Source organism: Medicago sativa, chromosome 7, assembly GCF_051527215.1.
Source record: "Medicago sativa cultivar Bolivia chromosome 7, Bolivia_mono, whole genome shotgun sequence".
Lineage (NCBI taxonomy): Eukaryota > Viridiplantae > Streptophyta > Magnoliopsida > Fabales > Fabaceae > Medicago > Medicago sativa.
The window spans coordinates 36,827,952-36,848,344 of record NC_140755.1 but is presented as its reverse complement, the minus strand read 5'-3'; the positions used below and the strand labels follow the sequence as shown (position 1 = coordinate 36,848,344).

Genomic DNA, 20,393 nt, shown 5'->3' with positions numbered 1-20,393 from the left:
TGCTGAAGTTTTTGGTTACACGTTTTGAAGCAAACCCCTTTCTTCTCTGCACTTCCAATTCATTGGCTAGCACCGAGTTTTGGAGGAGCACTGTTCGTGTGGACTTGCTAGAGGCTTTGCTGCTTGCTGCTTGCTTGGCTGTGATCGAGATTCCAGTTTCCAGTTCCAGCTTTCAGATTCCACAGTTCAAGGTAACAATCGAATCACTGATTCATGTTTGAATTTCGTAATGATCCAAGGAATGAAAATCGAAAATTTTCCGCTGCTTCTACTCCATTCTTCTATTCGATTTTCCTTCAGTGGTATCAGAGCCAACTACGAAACCATGAATCGGATTGCTTTGTTACTGCTTTATGTTTTAATATGATTAAACATTTTGAATCGGAATTAAATAATAAAGAGAATTAAAATTGGCATCATATCATGTTTTCTGTGCATGGCTTTTCGATTTGTTTGATGTTTCAGAAACCGTTTCTGGTGAAGTATCGACATATCGATTATACATATCGACGGGAACATGATTGGAAACAAATCAAATTAGATTATCTTTTAAAATTGTTTTAAGAGATAATAATATTTTCGCAAATATTTGATTTGCTAATATTTTGATATTCTATAAGGAATTAATTTGGAATGCAAATCCGTTAATAAAATAGAATATTAAGTGGTAATATTTTATTATTTAAATTTAAATATTAATTAAAATTGATTGATCAATATCATATATGTGATATATGATTTTAATACAACATCATTATATGTGATATATTGATGATATCATTCGTTCAATAGGTTTTATATAATTGATTGTGAATTTGTAGTCAACTCGTGAGATTGAGCTTCGAATACCGATTCTGGTGAAGCATCAAAGATCCGGTTGTCCATACTGAACAAACAATTGTTAAAACTATTGATGTTTGATTGTTGTATTAGGATACCTAACTATACAAGCGTTGTATTATTATGGTTGTATCATTCGATCAATTGTTTTCAAAGAGATTGTTGTGAATTTGAACAATTCGTGAGAGTGAGCTTCAATATCCGAATCTGGTGAAGCATCATAGATCCGGTTGTTCATGCTAAACAAACAATCCTTGAAAATATTTATGTTTAATTAATTTATTTAATTGGAGAAAGGTAGTAAATTTAAAAGATCATGATTTTGAAAGAGTTTCAATATCAGATATGATTTTTGAATTTGGTAATAAAATATTTGCTTAATTTTAGCCCTGTAATTTGTTTTGGAAACAAATTGATTGCCTAAATAAAACAGATTTTATTATAATAATTATTGAGTGTCAATATTACTATAATTAAGTAAATAAAAAATTCTACCTTTTGGATTGTTTTTCAAAAGTTGTTTGAAAAGTAATAAACGATCCTAAATTGATAGTTAATTTAAAAGATCATGATTTGAAATAGTTTCAATGTCATATATGATCTTTTGAAATTATTTAATCGATTTGCATGACTTTAACTTGATTTGTTTATAATTTAAAAGAATCATGATTTGAAAGAGTTTCAATATCATATATGATCTTTTGGATTTGATCATAATATTTGCCGAAACGATTTGGGTGTTCATAAACGTGTCAAGTGTTGATGCGAAATACGCAATCTAGAATATTTTGGAACACAATCTGAGATATTTTGGTATGCAATCTAATATATTTTAGTACTTGATCTGAAATATATTTTGGTACATAATATAATATATTTTTGGTACTCAATAAAATATATTTTGGTACATAATATGAGATATTTTTGTACATAATATAATATATTTTTGTACTCAATATAATATATTTTGGTACTCAATTAAACCCCCAGCTAATCTGCGTAGTGTGATCATATGTCAAATTTTAATTTAATTTATTTAATTATAAGGTATAATTAATAATAATAAAAGTGTGTTTGTTATTATTATCATGTGAATGATTATGGCCCTAGTCCTTTTATTTTATTTCTTTTGGATATTAAAATACGGCCTGCGTGTCGTGCCTCTCTCTTATATCTCTATTGTACATTCTCTTCTCATCCACTCCCTCGTATGTAAAACGAGTTTCTTTCATATGTAATGTAAATAGAATGCAAAGAAGTAATAGTGCTCATGACGTTAGGATAGTCCTGGAGGTCAAGCTTGGAGAAGCAAGGTCGTTTCTAGGATTAGTTTAGATTCTCTCATTGGCTTGAGAGAGTCATAGCGTTAGGATGGCCATAATCATGTCACTTTTATTATTGTATAATCGTTATGCATGTTATGATTGGAGTGCGAATATATATGATATATAAGCCGTGGTGAGGTGAGATCAAACTTAATAAAAATCCTTCAATTCAAAATATTAAGTTTAATGCTTTCCAAAAGTTTAACACCCTTCAAGACTAATATCGAAATGTGTAGGTTTCGCCTCCGCGAGGTGCACTTTCTATACTAGTAAGTTGCGGTGCGGTAATCCAATTTACCCAAGTGTTATTCTTTTGGGTTTAACTTAACTAAATTAATTTTAATAAGATTAAAATAAATTTAGAAGCAATGTTTGGGAACATCTATATGATAGATTAGAGTAAGGAGTTATTCACTCAAATGATTTGAAAGTTGTATGAGATACAATTGGAAGGAGTTCCTACCTAAATAACTGAGTTTTGAGTACAGCCCCCGTTGACTTAAAGCAAGGTGAAATATGGATTTCAACCCACTAGAAAATCTTCCAACGGGATTTTCCGAATCAAGTGTTTTGAAGGTCATTTGATTTGAGTAAAATAGTGGGAGCGTATTTAATTAAAGACCTATTTAAATATGTTTTAAATCATGATACATTTATTTTATTTATTTTCTGTATTTAGAATTTCTTTAGCATATAAATTTTATTATACTGTTAAAAGTTCTTATGAAGAACAAAATTTTCAGAAAAGAGTTTCTGAATTGGTACAAAATTTAAGAATTGTTCTTAAGAATGAGAAAAACTGTATATTCTCGAGCAGTTATTTCCTAGCAACTTTCTATGTCTATATTTGAAAAACAACGCTTATTAGAAGCATTGGGTCAAATGAGTAGATATAGGATATCTCATAGTGGTAACGACGATGGAGAATGATATGATCATTCAACCTCAATGTTATAAGATGAATAGTTTAAGCCTATCAAGTAGATGTACATGGATAAGAATAAAATTCAAATTCTGTTTTTCTACCTTTGAAAGGTTAAACACGGTTGCAAAAAGGGGAAGCAATTATTTCAAAAGTTGAAAAATAAAAATTGCTCGTAGTTTTGAAAGGGTCAAAATATAAGAAAGAAGTAAGACTTCTTATTTACCCATATAGTTATAGAAAGTTAAATTTCTACTTCTTCATCATAAGTATATGATACTTGATGATTAATCTCATATTTGTTGAAATATAGAGAGTTTTAAAGAAGCAGAACATTAACTATAAGTGAAGTTCACCTACGTCTGGAGTGGAACAAATTGTTTCATTGACTATAAGAGCTTATGCTTGGACTTAAACTTAACTTGATATGGAACCAAATAATTGTTATTAAATTCCATATAAAATAGAAACATTAAATCATAAATCTTGTATTGACAAGAGAAGGATTATGTAGTTGAATGATAGACAAATATTGTCCTATTGTCCTAATAATGTTTTCTATACAATGTGCTGATCAAGTAATGGATTTGAGTTCCATGATCTTGATAAGCTAGTCTATAACATATGAGAAAAGGATCAAATGAGATTTGAACCTTTTGTATATCATTGGCATCACTGTTTAGTACAAACAAGTGTGATTCACATTTCCAAAATCCATGGATATGGATTATTGGACTCATTTGGTTTTATATCATTTGAAGGATGTGAGTTCCACCTTTCAAAATAGATTAGTATACCGGTAAAGGTGAAAAGGACACATAATCTATTTGAGTTGATATACATATGAGATGTATATGGAGCACTAAACATATTTGCTGGATATTTTATTTCTCTTACTTCATCTAACATTACTAATTAATAGTATATGAGAAAAGTGTATTTGACACAATTCAAGAAATCTTTGAAATTGTTCAAAGAGTTTAACAATGAAGTAAAAGAAATAGGTTTGAAAAGTATAAAGACCATATGAGTAAGTCGTGATGGTAAATGCTTGATTAATGAGTATAATTATTATTTATATCGCTTCATGTTTGACATGAATCGATCTAAAATAGTTTGGTCATAACTCATTGACTCTTGATGTTAAATTAAATTACAGTTATTCTTCACCCACTACAAGTTCCAATAGAGTAATCATAAAGACACCATATTAGATATGGAGGTAAGAGTACCTCGTTTTTGACTTTATGATAATTTGAGGTTATATGGTTTATTAGATAAACTAAACTACAAATTAAATGAATGTACATTTGTGGAGGTACCCTAAGGAAACTAAGGGATACTGATTATACATCACCTTTCATGACAATAGTCGTTTGTCTCTAGATCTGGAGTATTCCTATTAAAGGAGTATGTCTCTGCAGGAGCCAGTGGGAGTGTTGTAGAACTTGAATTAAGTCAAGTACCACAAAATACATGTATCTTTAAGAATGGAACATGAACTAATTCAACAAAGGGTTGTTGTTAAATCACCAGTTCGAGTAGCACAAGATCTAGATGAGTTTGATATGTCATATCACTACAATGAGTAACATGATTTTGTCATGGCTCAACAAGGTGTTATGATTTTCATGGTAGATGAGCCCCAAACTTACTAGAAGGTCGTAAATGGCCTGAACTTTGAGAAATGGCTAAATGCCATGGGATCTTATAAAGAATCCATGTACACAAACCATATATGGATATTGGTTAAATCATCCAAATGAGTATGACTCATGAGATGAATGTGAGTTTTCTTGTAGAAAGCTGACATGGATGGTATTATGAATACATTTAAGATGTGACTGATTGTAGAAGGTTTCATGCAACTCGTGATGCAAATCATGACGAAACTATTACATCATCATAATGCTTAAATCTAACGATCCCACTTGTCATTATTGTATAATCCAAATTCTAGGAGATGGACAACGATGTTGCATTCTTTAATTAGAATGACCTTGTATATGTATTTGACATATATGTAGGGTTTCGTTAATCCAAAGGATGCTAGAAAGGTATATATATTACAAAATTCATGTATGAATTGGAGCAAGCTTCTTGAAGTTGAATTATTTGTTTTATTAGTGAAGTTTTATGAAAAACTTTGATTAATAAAAATCTTGTGCACACAAGGAGAATAGTGGGAGCATTGATATTAGTTTGGTGGAGTATGTGGATGACATACTAGTCATCAAAACAATTTATCTACACATATGAGACATGGTTAGAAAATTATTTTCAATATGTACCAAAATTGATTGTAGTGTTCGACACTAGAATACTTTCAAGAATATCCATGGATGTCTTAAAGGACTAAGGATTGTTTCTTGAACACGGATTAAAGAAACATTGTAAAGAAGTTACAATGATGCTGACTTTAATATCGGTGTACAGTATATCCAAATCGCAATTTGGAATAAATGCTATGCTTGGATATCAACTATGAAATTTGTAAAAGTACAAGCTTCAAATAGTTATTGTTTCTATTACAGATGTCAAATATATATGACTTGGATTGTTTAGCTCATAACTGAGCGAAACCATGTGTCTCTTGCGTTGCGGATTCCATTGATCCCGTCTGAGGTGAAATTGGTTTAATCTTGCGAGCAATGAATACTTGATCTCATCAATAATCCAAATGTATACTTTGACACTTCAATTTCTTTTCGATGGAAGATCGAAAGTGGAAATTGAAAGAAGTGTAACCTACCAACATAGGAAAGAGTTCCTTATCTACTAGAATAGTATCATGCCCAGGGTGTGCTTGATGCTAACACTTGATCAATATATATTGAGTTAATATTTGATTGGCTTTTAGTGCTAGTGGGAGATTGTTGGAGTAAGCCCTAATATCCAATCAAAATTGATTGGGTTTGGCTTTGTATCATGATATTGATATAAATATATATTGTGAATATATATAATAAAAAGGCATTTCTTTATTGATTTTGTTTTGTTTCAAAATAATGAAGTCCCTAGAATAGTTAGTCCGTTTAATGGAACATTAAGTATAACTTAATTGTGAGACCCCGTTAAACATAAGGAAACTATTCTAAAAGTATCCGTAGTCAAGCTTTATTGAGAAGTGGGATATCATTAAAGCATAGAGACTATTATGTGGGTAGACTGATGATCACATCTCACAGATCATGGATAAAGAGTTATCAAGTCTTCACATAGATATAAATATTAGGAGTAATATTTATATTGGATTGACCCGCCGTGAGAATACTACATAGTAAGTTATGCAATTGTCATAAGATATTCTCACAATGATAATAGTGTATATCACTCTTAGACCTGAAACCACTATGATCCCTAGATGTGGACTCAAGTGCTTTGTTGTCATTCTAACGTTGTCTGTAAAAGGATAACCATAACGTTGGTTGATGGGTACTTAATGAAGCATGCTGAGGGACATGAGTGTCCTAGATGGGATTTGTCCCTCCTCATAAACAGGAGATATATCTTTAGGCCTCTTGATGAAATATGACTGTAAAACTGCATGGCCATGCCGAACTAAGTCAATATAAGATATTGGACTTATTCGTTATTCAGTATATTTCGGAATCAAGGAATATAAATATTGATCTATACAAGGGTGACAATATCTATGCCTTGGGATCAATAAAGATATCGAGACAAAGGAGTAAGTGTACACATGAGTATTATCATGGAAAGGTTTCGTCAGATCACTTGACATTCTTGTCACTTGGGTAGCAATGATGTGTTGCTAGATACCGCTCATTGTTTATAATATTAAATATTAGATTTAATATTATTGCCAACGTGACTAGAACCTATAGGGTCACACACAAAGAACAGTCAAAAGAGAAATATATAAGTATGACTTATATAAGGGGTGCGTTTAGTAAATAACGCTAATTAGTTAGCAAAATTACTAAACTCGTTGTTGGGCTTACTGAAGCCCAATAGTGACTTATGACTTGCAGAGCACACTAGAAGTTCTATAAATAGAACTCTGGTGCTGAAGTTTTTGGTTACACGTTTTGAAGCAAACCCCTTTCTTCTCTGCACTTCCAATTCATTGGCTAGCACCGAGTTTTGGAGGAGCACTGTTCGTGTGGACTTGCTAGAGGCTTTGCTGCTTGCTGCTTGCTTGGCTGTGATCGAGATTCCAGTTTCCAGTTCCAGCTTTCAGATTCCACAGTTCAAGGTAACAATCGAATCACTGATTCATGTTTGAATTTCGTAATGATCCAAGGAATGAAAATCGAAAATTTTCCGCTGCTTCTACTCCATTCTTCTATTCGATTTTCCTTCAACTTCAGAGCATACAAGCTTCAGCAGAACAACAAAATTCGAAACAGCGTCCACGGTAGAATTGAAATTGACTTCCGAATTTGCAGCAGCAACACTTCTATCAGGTGGTTTCAGCGGCGGAGACAACGTCGGAGGTATAGCATATATCAGTGATGGTGGTGAATGAGTAATGAGCAGACCCAGTAGCTTCGATGATTGATCCTGTGATTTCGACTGCGCCGGAGACGGTTGAACTATTGTAGAGAAATTTTGCGGTGGTGGCCTCAGAGGTGATTCTGTTAAACACCGAGTTTCCTGACAAAGTTGCGCTTCAGATTTATTATCTTCATTGAACATTGTTTGATCTATGTCAGTGGACTCATCTCTATCAATATTTTGTTCTTGAAATTTAGTTTCAGATTTGTTTTCTTTTACTGTCGATGGCATGTTGTTTGGAACTAAGGGTACCACTGTTTCATGATAGAACTCATCATTCGTAACCTCTTCATTCAAGACAGCATCATAAATTTATACTTCTCCGTTGTTTGTTCCTTTTCGACAGGTTCTTCCTCTTTGATTTCTTCAGATTGTTCCTCAATTACTTCAGGCTCTTCAGTTTCTTTTTCTTCTAGTTCTTCTTTCGGTTGTACATCATTCCTATTTTTTCCATCACAAAGTGAAACCATGTGCTCATCAGTCTCCACAATACTAACAACAAGTTCAGTGAGTGAATGTTCTTCGACCGGTTTCATAGACGTCGGAAATGCTTCGGTCGTCTGAGCAACGTAGATCTCCTCTTTCAATTGCGTAAGAATTCTTAGAATATACGTTATCAAAACAGAGTGTCTAGCAATATCTTTAACCATCTTACGCGAACACGGGTAACCTGCAATTCTGAAAGCATGTCTCAAAAGGCCGGACAAGGAGTAATCTTTGTTGTAACAAAACGGACAATGATATACCGAATCAGAGATTTCAATCTCGTTGTAATCATTCGTCAACTTGTTGTAATATCTACGCTCATAATATTCCAAATCAGATTCATTGGCATATTTTGATTTTCAGTACGTAACAATAGTAGGGATGTTATTACAAACCCTAATAACTGGAATTGGTTCTCCTCCTCTGTTCAGATTGTTTCTGTTGTTGTTGTTGGCGTTGTTGTTGTAAACCTTAGTTGTCCACGCCGACATCTGATCTAACAGAGCTTTGATGTTGGTGGTAAGAGTCGCGGTGATGCCGGGAAACTCTGCCCTCATCATCAGTTGATCTCCCATGGCTGACCCGTTAGGAAAAGAACAGGAGAAACCTGCTCTGATACCAACTGACGCAATACAGAAGCGTAGGGTTAGCAAGCGCTAAACCTAGATAGAAAAGAACAAGTTTGCAAGCGACAAACTTGTGAAAATAGGGTTGCAAGCAACAAACCTATCAAAATAAGGGTTTCCGGAATCCACCAGAATTGAGAGAAATTCTCGAATAATTTTATTGAATCAAAAAGTGTGCCTCTTAGGTTACATAAGTTCTGCTTATATAGTGAAAGAAATAACAAACCCGTGGGCCAAAATAAAATAAAACAAAATAATAATAATAGAAAGTTCTAGAAAATTACTAAGATTTGGCTAAATAATAAATACTACTAAATTACTAATAAAACCCTCCTGCATCAATTTGGATTTATTTTATGTCAAGGAGTGAAATGACCCATGAGAAAATTGTGAGAGGGGTCTTCACTCTCCATAATACATTGAAATTCTTCAACTTTCCGCATTTATTGTCTTTTTGTCATATAACATCCCATTTTTAGTTAGAATTATTTTATTTATTATGTGTGTTTGTATGTGTTTATTTGTTTGTTTGTGTCTTTGATTTGGGATTAGTGGATTTTTAGCCTAGAAGGGTATTTTAGTCATTTAGGAAGCTAGGGATATTTTGATCATTTGGAAAGTAAAGGAAAATAAGTAATTTTATTGGGAAGCTTATTTTAGTGCTTTAGTGAGAACAATTATTTTTACTAAGTTACTAGTGAGTTGAGACAATTATTTCGAGATGAAAATTATTCGATGTTTTGGCGAAATAATGAGTAGTAACTTTTTAGAATTTGTTAGTAATAGATTTACGTCTATTGTGAATATTATAAACCTAGCCCATTGGAGAGTAGTATATATACTTAACTCATGAGGAAAAATTAGGGTTAGAAACATTTCATTCTCATAACAAAAGATAGAGTGGATAGAGAGAGAAAGTGGGAAGATAGAGAGAACAATAGATAAGAAAGAACCTAGAGAAGAGGAAAGCTAGAGCTAAGGAGTTAGAGGGGAGAGCCTAAACTACAAGATTTGAAGGTTTAAGGTAAGGGGGATACTTCTATTTCAACTAATAAGCTATAATCTCATTTTTCTACTTATGGATCATCAGTGCTTTTGTGTGAATTATGATTTTTTATGTTGATTTTCGTGCTCCTAATTGATGGGTTATTATGAGTATGTTGAATTTTATGAAATTAATGTGTATATATGTTCAAGTTCATAGTTGATGTTTGAAATAAGTTGTTTTGGTGATTTTTGCTCAATTAAGTGTAAACCATAAATTTGTAAGTGATTATTGTTTGAACATGTTTCAAATCATAGTTTTCAAAACCGGACCGGTCATTGACTCGGCAAGATCACTGAGTCATTGGTTGAACCACTATGTCACTATTTGAACCGCATGATATATAGAACCTGATTAAATCGGATAACTCGGTCGTATAACTCGGTCATTATAAAAAATTATATGTATAATTAATAAACTAGATCAAATTGGATGATTTGGTTTGTAAAAAATTATAAAAAAATAACTCATGACATCTATACAAATATAAAAATATATAATTAGGTAAATTAACATAATTTCACAAAATTTGGTAAACTTGAAACAAACACACCCTAGTGATTTTCCCCTCCCTCTCCAACAAGCCGGCCCTAGTTTTCTCTCTCTAGGTTTTCTCTTTTAGTTTCTTCATTGAGGGGTGGTTTTGGGTTGATTCTTTACCCAAAATCAACCCATCATCTTTTTCTCTCTATTTCAATCTAAATAAGTGATTTTCACATAGATATAGGTTTTTTCTTTGTGATTTCATCATCTAAGTGTGGTGGTTTGTTGATTGTCGTCTTGTGTGGCGTTGTTTGATTTCCCGTCTTCTTGCGGTGTTCATTTGATTCATATTGAAAGATCGATTATTCAATCAATGATTTGAGCGTCAACATTGCAGATCCGGAGGCCATGGATATTCCGGTCACTTTAATTTTATCATATATTTTTGTAGGCATTATGCCGTTATATGCTATTAACTTGGATGTTATGAGTTTGTTCGCAGATTCATCCTTTTTGTTTTTAGCAGTGTTGAACGATGTAATCTCTCGATTTGAATGAATGAATATCATTTTGTTTTTGTAAAAAAAAACATAATTTCACAAACTCATTTTAAATATAAACCTATTTACAATAACATAATATGTAAAATAGTTGCTATCTTTCTTCTATTTTTGTTTAATATATTTGTTAAGTAATCAATAAAGTCATAATTTTATAAGATATTGGTGTATAATATTTATTTCCTTAAAAAAAGGTGTATAACATTTAAAAAGTAAAGTATTTTATACTTTGTTTGGATTGATGGCATGTGGTGGAAAGGGATGGGATGGAGTGGTATATAAAAGAGTTTCATTGTTTGGATATTAAAAAAATGAGTGGAATAGAGTGGTACATGATGGAATCCATTCCATCATCTTCCATTATTTTCATTCCTCCCAATTTGGGCTGTATAGGATGGAATGAGGCCTATTAATTTTACAATTACCTTTTTAGCCTATTTTTTTTATTTAATTACACATGTTTCTTCTGTTCTCCCCGTTTCTTCTTGAGTTCATGTCGAGCTGCACATACCCAACAACATCAAACTCTACAACATTGTTCTACATAGCACTAGACATTCCAATACATCAAAGTCATTTCTACAAAGCCAAACCACTCATGAAAATCAATGAAACTGCATTCTAATTAAATAAAAACGCATAAAAAATTGAACGAATGGAGATGGTGGGGTAATGTGATGGACAAATCTTTCAAACAAAATTAAACCTTTTTTTGCTACTTTTTTTTGTTACTATTTTTATTATAACTATGTAATTCTAAATATGATTTTGCTAAAAAAAATATAATTCTATATATGATAGTTTTTTTAAATAAGGGTAAAAATGGAATAAATAAGTTTGTTCCATTCCGTCGTAAAATGAAATCCATGGAATACCCAAACAATGGAATGGAAACTCTATTCCATTCCGTTCCATCTTGGCATGGCAACAAAACCCATACCCACGGTTACCCGCCCGAACCAAACCCAATTTGACGGGTTTTCCCCGTTTTGACTGTGTTTGGGTATGGGTTTCGATTTTCCACGATTTCAAAACACGGGTATGGGACGGGTAACAGGTATATAGGTACCCACCCCGAACCCATACCCAAATCCGTCCCAAATGTAAAAAAATTACTTTATGTTGATATGTCATGTTATTTTGTTTGATAATTGTCATGTTAATAAAAACTACCATTGATATTTAATCGATCAACTAAATCATTCCGTCTAACAAATGTTAAATTGAGCGTATTGTTGGATAATGTATTACAACATTGCTGTTGGGAATGCAAAAAAACTTCTATTTTTTATTAAATAAATTATTCAATGTGGGGACGGGGATGGGGCGGGGATACCCGAACCCGTCGGGGACGGGGATGAGATTCAATTTATCATTCCTGTTGGGTATGAGTAGTGTAACAGGTAAGTATATGAAAATTGGGAATGGGGACGGGGAAGGTAAAACCCGTCCCCACCCCGCCCCATTGCCATGCCTAGTTCCATCCCAAACCGTGAGTTGATTAGTTTCACATCTTCTTTCTTATGGTCGCCGGATCTTCTCTGGTCTACTTTTTTCTTAGTTTTTCTGATTTTTTTTGTTGAATTGACCCGGTCCGGTTCACCAAACCGGCCAAGTCACCGATTTCCACCGATGTTTATCGAGTCATGTCGGTTTTGGCCGGTTCAACTGCACGACCGTTCCAATAAGCAGACCGAACCACTCACACCTCCGGTTCACGGTTCGACCGGTCCGACCGGCCGGTCCGAGCCGGTTTTTAAAACTATGTTTCAAATCACTTGAAATATGCTTATGTATGTTTAGAAATTCAACAGTTTTAGGATTAAATTTAGATTATAAAAGCGTCTAGGGATCATTGGTTCGTCGTAATGACAAATCACTAGCATTGCAAGTCTATATTTTTATCTTTAGGTTAAATTCTTTTCTAAAAACAAGAGTCTCTTAGGTATTTTATGTTTCCTTTCAGAATACATAAATATATCTCAATAGAAACCAATCCTATTCTGATGGTTGATTATTATTGAGACCCTTTAAGTGCGTCTCTTATTGCCTCAATACTTCACAAAACTATTCATTTGGGGTGTTCCCATCAAGCTTTGTGTCGTCTTGTCTAATTTCATTTGTTCCAATATAAAACTTCATCTTTTGATCCTTCGTTTGATATTTGAGATGAGGAAATAACAACTATTAAACTTCACCTTTCGGTCTTTCGTTTGATATTTGTCACTGAGTTTGAAAACAATGAAATTAGATTAGAAAATAGAAGTTAAACAAATAGATATTTAGACTTGGTTTGAATAGGATTAAGTCATTAAACTATTCCAACAATCCCAAGACTAAAAGGTCTACTCACTCATGTTCATTGTAGACAGAGATTATAATTAAAGCGACAAAATATATAGGCATGGAAAGTAAATTGCTGAATGTAAAATCGCAGAATTGTAAAGAGCAAGAAAGTAAGAACAAGAAATTAGGGTTGCAGAAAATTAAAACCTATAAATAAAAATGCAAACTTTGATTCAAAGGAAACATTTGTCACAAATATTCCAGGATGTTTTTACAAGTCTGATTGCTCCTCAATATATAGCAAAATCCTAGCCACTAACAAGGAAATAGTTCCACATTATAAGGCACTAAAAGTGGCATAAAAATAGCACAAATTAGCATAAAATCAGCACAAATCAGCGCGCATGGTCGTGCTTGCAAGGCACACAACCGTGCCTGGTGTAGAACGCATTAACCAAAATGAGGAGCTGGAAGTCGCACACGGTCGTGCGTAGCTATGCACGGACCGTGCGTGGCATTCGACATTTGCTGGCAACACTTCTTTGGAAAGGGCGCACGGTAGTGAAATGGTGTGCACGAACGTGCGCGATGAAAAGGACAGAAAACCCATTTTTTTCTTCTCAGTCAAGCTTCAATCATCCTCAATCATGCTTCATGCCTCTGTTTGCCTGTGATTTTGGCAAACGGGGGCTAGTTCTGATTATTACAAGCGAGACCGAACTAGAAATCTCAAGACCGTTGTGCAAAGGTTTTTGTATCGAAAAAAGTTTGTAAAAAGGCCACGAAGTGCACTCAGGTTGCTTAGAGAAAAGGTCGGGTTTGATATAAAAAGGCACTCTCTCTCGACAGGTTTGAGAATGCGATAAAAAGCTTAAAATAAAGCAATATAAAAGATAAAAGTAAGTTTACGCACGTAAACTCAAGGAAAAAAAGTAAAATGCATTGCATTAAAAGAAAAGGGGTGGTCTACAAATCAGTTTACATACATTCTGTATAACTCGTTTCCTTAGACACCGGTAGTTTGAGTGTTGTAGAATTCTGTATATGATTTGCGACCCACTTTCCGGCTTGGAAACTACTATTTATACTAAAAAGCCTAGATGGTGAACCACTAAGCCCATGATCATCACTTCCTCCATCTTGAACAATCACTTGTTCCATGTTTTCCACTAAAAGGAAACCGCTTCTTTGCTTGAAATCGTGATTCCCGCCCTTTTGCTTATCTTCGAAGTGAAACTGCTTGCTCTGCCTTACTCTGTCGAAACTCCAGTTATGCGCTTCAGGCTTGGTACTTCGTCGAAGCTTCTTTAACTTATATATGAAGGCTCTTTGATTCCTGCAAAGTTAAAGGTCAAACAAATGTTGACCATATTAAATGAGCCTGTGAAATTTACAGGCTAACAAATGCCCCTAAAAAATGCCATTTTCGACGAAAATAATTGATTCCAAAGAGGAGGACATTGGAATTTTTGAATATATATATATATATATATATATATATATATATATATATATATTCGAAAGAAATATCATCATCCCACTTCAGTCATGGCCTTTTCAGTTTCTCTACCGAATGTTTATTTCTATGTCGAATTTAATGTTTGTGCCATTTTGATTTCCCATAAATAGGCTTATATTGAATACATGCCTTTATTTTGACATATTTATCAAAGAAACTAATTCCTCTGATGATTTGTAAAAAATGGTAAAGGAACTCAACAGTTTAAAATAAGAATTATTTGCAACCCGAGTAAGCGTTTGCAAACATATCAAAGTTGTAAGTAAAACTTCGATAAACATAAGTGTTTGTCCCCAAACTTTGATATTGACAAATTTGTCATAAAGGTTCTAAACAAGCATTATATCTACTTTGGTTCCACACACTGGTTATGATTTCTTATCCAAACTTTGAATCTTTAAGGCATCTAATGCCAAATTTCACCATTTAATTTTCAATTCATGAATCATACGAATTCCTTATTCAAAGATACAATCGAATTGATGGTCAATTGACCAACATTCCTTAAGCATGACCTTAAGTGTTTCAATAATATCTTCCTCAATGGTTTCTTAACCATCTTTTAATAGGTACTAGTCATTAAAGGCCTGTTTGGTTTAGGACTCCGGCTACACGACCATGATTTAGTTCTAAGAATCCTGCTTAGACTTGATGCTCATCTTCATCATTCCCCAAGGTTAGGGAATCCATATCCTCCATGTCAGATCTTGTGTCGAACGTCTCCCTTTCCCATATCAAGCCATGAGTTGGATGGAGTTTCACAGAACTTGCATCTTCTTGATTGGCATCATCAATTTTTCCAGATGAACATGGAGCAATATTTACTAACTTTTTGTCAAAGGTCTTCCTTGTGATTTGATTACTTCAGTAAAGAAAATAGCTTTGGTCAGCCTCAATGTTTTCGACCATACCATCATCTCTCCAGATCGAGATTCTTTGGTGCATGGATGAGGGAACAACACCTATCCCATGAATCCATTCTCTCCCCAACAATAAGTGAAAGTTAGCTTTCGATGGGACCACCATGAATAAAGTTGGTCTAACCACAGTTCCCACCGTTAGACTTACTTGGAGAGCACCAAGGGAATGTTCATCCTTTCCTTCATAATTCGACATAATCACATTATAAGGCTTCAAATCTTTGTCGGTCTTGCCAATCCTTTTGAGTAAGGATTGAGGCATTAGATTGACAACAGCACCACCGTCGACCAACACTTTGTTAATACTAACCTCATCCACTTTGGCTTGTATGAACAAAGGTTTGAGATGATTCTTCATCGAATCATCAGGTTGTTCAAATATGGCTTTCTGATTATCTCTAGAGCCATCATCCACAAAATAACACATGGGTTTGTATTCCATCATGTCTTTAGGGTCGAATTCCTCCTCTGAATCATCAACTTCCGATATCATATCATATTCAGCTTGTAAAATGGAAACCAAATTGCATATGACATCAAAGTCTGGTTCTGAATCTGTAAATCCCGATCCTAACTCATTATCCTTATTAGGATCTTCTTCGACTGAAGGAAGAGATAACCTTTCTTTTACTGGTCTCCTATTGGATTCGACCATTCCCTGACCACCCTTTGGGTCAACAACTATATCTTCAAGGCTAGTAGAACCGCCTTTCTTAGATCTTTGGTACCTCTTCCACTGAATTCTCGTCATGGGATTCTTTCCCTTGTAGTTGCTTCTATAAGCATACTTTTTTGACTCAAAGGTAGTACCATCTTTGTTGTTCTCCATAACATTGGTGTTTCTTTTCACCACATTGATCTTCCCATGTTGCACATTCTTATGGGTCGACTGAACCCATTTTTAGATTGGTGCATAAGGTACCAAAGTTTTTCCTTGACCATTCTGATTGACATAATTTGTGGTCAAAGAGTTATTGATGAAAGGAATATCACTCTTTGTGAAGGAAAACTTAGGTCTATGATCAGTAGACCATTTCCCCCTTTTCTTAGGTTTTGAGATAGAACCTTCGAGGCCTTTAGTTGCCTCTTTGTCAAACAGAGCACTACATCTAGGGCAAAGCATTACCTAAGAATTCTTTAGCTTGCATCGATTGAGGAAATCAATCAATTCTTCTTCAGCTGTAGGATAGGCTGTCTTTAACTTCTCATCAAACTGAGGGTCTGCAACAATCTCCTCGACGTATTCTGCATCCTTCCTGACGTCCACCATTTGACATTCTGCAACTTTAGTTTTTTGCTTCTCCTTTTGCTTCAACAGACATGTTGTCGACAGCATCAATGATTGCTTTGACCATATTGCAGCCTACAATGTCAGTGTACATCATACTCACATCTTTCAAGGGATCAAAGTCTACTTGCATTTGAGGTTTTAGCTTGTTTCCAAACTTTAGTCTGCCTTCATTAAGACCCTTCTAAACCAAATCCCTGAAAAGAGAACATCGAGAGGTGTTATGTCCCAAGAAGTTATGGTATTTACAAAAACCTCTCTTTTGACGTTGTTCTAGTGGTGGGATTTTTACATTCTTATGTGGTACCACTTGTCCATCAGCAACTAAAATATCATAAACTCGTCACATTTGGATACGTCGAATGTATACGTCTTGGGGACATATCTTTCATTGCTTGTTTCGACAGGATTGTTCCCATCGGAGGGCCTTAACGATTTACACGTATAAGGGGCCCTGATTTCAACTCAGCAATATCAACCTCGTTTACTTTGACATCACCAATGGCTATGTCGAATTCCTGGTTGCTCTCTTCTGATAAGACAAAATCAACCTTTTCTTTTCTGAAATGTTTCTGAGTTCTAGCCTTTTCAGCCCTTAGTCTTTCGACATATCAAACTCTATCGGCCAAATGGGCATATCTCTCAAGTGTTGAGTGTCGAGTTTCTTCCTAATGGAATAATCTAGGCCACCATTGGCCATTTCGACTAACTCATGTTCAGTCACTTGAGTGAAACATCTCGCCTTCAACAATCTGAATCTATTAAGATAATCATCAATAGATTCAGTGGAATTCCTCTTGACACTCGCCAATTCTTTCAGACTTATCTTAGATTGGCCTATGTAAAAATGTTCATGGAATAACCATTCTTATTCAGTCCAATGTTGGATTGAATGCGGGCCAAGAGTAGTAAACCATGTGAAGGCATTCTTCGTTAGAGAATTGGGGAAGAATTTCAACCTCAAATTCTCATCATTTGCTAGGTCTCCTGCCTCCGTTAGATATCATGCGATATGTTCAAAAATGGACTCACTGGTATCCCTTGCAAATTTAGTGAACTTAGGAATTTTATAACCCATAGGAAGTTCAGATTGTAATACCAATTCCGACAAAGGCGAAACAAAGTTTGGCCTATGCAGGCCAATGTTTAAACCATTTTGAGCCATTAGGTTTTCGACCAAATTGGCTATATTGTTATGTACTCCTATGTTTTATTGTTGGATATTCCTAACAACTTCATCAGCATTATCATTTCGATCTACCAAGATCGTTTCAGGTTGGACCTGTATCACTGGTTTGACCGGTTGGGGTTGAGGCACAGGTTGTTGCCTCTGAACCATTTGTTCAACTAACCGGAATGGTTATCGATTTTGTATTTACGTAACCGATTGGTAAACTGGTTGTGAGGGTACAAAGAAATCTGTAATCCTCCCCATTTGAGTAGTTAAGGCTTGGTAACTCAGGTTTATGCCCCTTATCAAAGAATTAAACACGGTACCAATTTGTTGTGTTAACAAATTAACCATATCGTGGTTACTCTCATCCATTTGTTGTCTTAACAAATTCATCGAATCTGTTGTCAACGGTGGTAGAGTATTCCGACAAAATATGCTAGAACTTGAGGGACTATGTACGTTGTCCATGGTGAACAGATTTGCTTGTTCTGCAAAAATGGATGCACTATTATGTACATTTGCCATCGTCAAAGTTGGCATACTGTACGGTTGTTCCCTTAGAACATTCTGCATATTTATATTTCGATCATCAAGCCTAGGCCTGTTTGAAGGAGCACTAGTACTTGGCATGTTGGTATTCGGTGGAACAACAGCGGTGAATGGGGGTATAACATTTCCTATTTTTGGTCGTGTCAATGGAGCAAACGTAGAAACGGTCGAAGGAGCGCTTACTCCCATGTCCGTCGAAATTGGCATAACCATGGTTGCCCCTACAGGGGTTGACACGTTTAAATCTCCTAACGGAGAGGACGCTTGTATAGGTTGTGCTTGTGAAGAAGATTGTGAAGATGATGAACCGGCACGAGGCATAGATTTACCAGTTCTCAAATCCATACACTAACAACTTGGTGTTTTTAGCAATAAGGTTACCCGGAAATAGTAACAAAATTCTAAAAACGGATCTCTTCAAAGAGATGGGTTTTGAAAAAGTTTTTGAAAACGGTTTTTGATTTTGAAAAAAGGTTTTTTGAAAATCAATTGCACAAACTAGGTCCCACTGGGCGTGCCAATTTGTTTGCATGTGATTTTGGCAAACGGGGGCCAATTCTGATTATTACAAGCGAGACCAAACTAGAAATCTCAAGACCATTTTGCAAAGGTTTTTGTATCGAAAAAAAGTTTCTTAAAAGGCAACGAAGTGCACTCAAGTTGCTTAGAGAGCAGATCGGGTTTGACATAAAAAGGCACTGTCTCTCGATAGGTTTGACAATGTGATAAAAAGCTTAAAATAACGCAAGATAAAAGATAAAAGTAAGTTTACACACGTAAACCCAAGAAAAAAATAAAATGCAATTCATTAAAATAAAAGGTGTGGTCTACAAATCAGTTTACATACATTCTGTATAACTCGTTTCCCTAGACGACAGTAGTTGAGTGCTGTAGAATTCTGTATATGATTTGCGACCCACTTTCTGGCTTGGAAACTACTATTTATACTAAAAAACCTAGATGGTGAACCACTAAGCCCATGATCAGCACTTCCTCCATCTTGAACAATCACTTGTCCCACGTTTTCCTCTAAAAGGAAACCGCTTCTTTTCTTGAAACAGTGATTCCCGCCCTTTTGCTTATCTTCGACTCGAAACTACTTGCTCAGCCTTACTCTATCGAAACTCCAGTTATGCGCTTCAGGCATGGTACTTCATCGAAGCTTCTTTAACTTATATATGAAGGCTCTTCGATTCCTGCAAAGTTAAAGGTCAAACAAATGTTGACCATATTAAATGAGCTTGTGAAATTTACCGGCTAACAACCTCTTAATCCATTATTTTGCTCCAAAACTTGATCTTTCATCATTTTTTTATCCTGAAATTAAAACAAACGGTTTGAAATAAAATAGTTCTAAAAAATAAAAACTAAAGCACACAAAATTCTAATAAAATAAACACTTAAAAACCATCTAAATTACGACTTATCAGTTAACTAACAACAAAGTTTGTGTAAAGATTTTGGGTTAAAAGGGGATCAAAATCGGGGTTTTTTTGGGAAATTTGGTGTGAGTTCTCGAGAGGAACCTAAAATCTGGGTTCCCTGTTTCTGGTTAGCTCGCTTGGCGAGCTAGCACTCACCATGGCGAGTTGCTCGAGACAGAACCCATGACTTTGGGCGTCCTAGGCAGTTGGGGCCGTTTTAGGACACCCCTAAATGTTTCTTTGATGTGTTTAACTGTTGTTTTAACTAGAAAACCTACTGGAACATCATTTGGATTGGATTAAAATGGTTTTTATGAAATTGAAGTGGAATTTGGTTGAAAATGGTCAAGAACATAGAATTTTCCGAAACTTTTTTTCTCAAATAAATGATTGAGTTGTGGTTTAATGTCTGTAATAATATGTTT

The 20,393-nt window shown here is 34.7% G+C and overlaps 1 pseudogene; it reads right to left on the bottom strand.

The window, feature by feature from the left end:
- Positions 1-16,819: 16,819 nt before the first annotated feature.
- LOC146906009 (uncharacterized) lies at positions 16,820-18,367 on the bottom strand (annotated as a pseudogene).
- Positions 18,368-20,393: the final 2,026 nt, after the last annotated feature.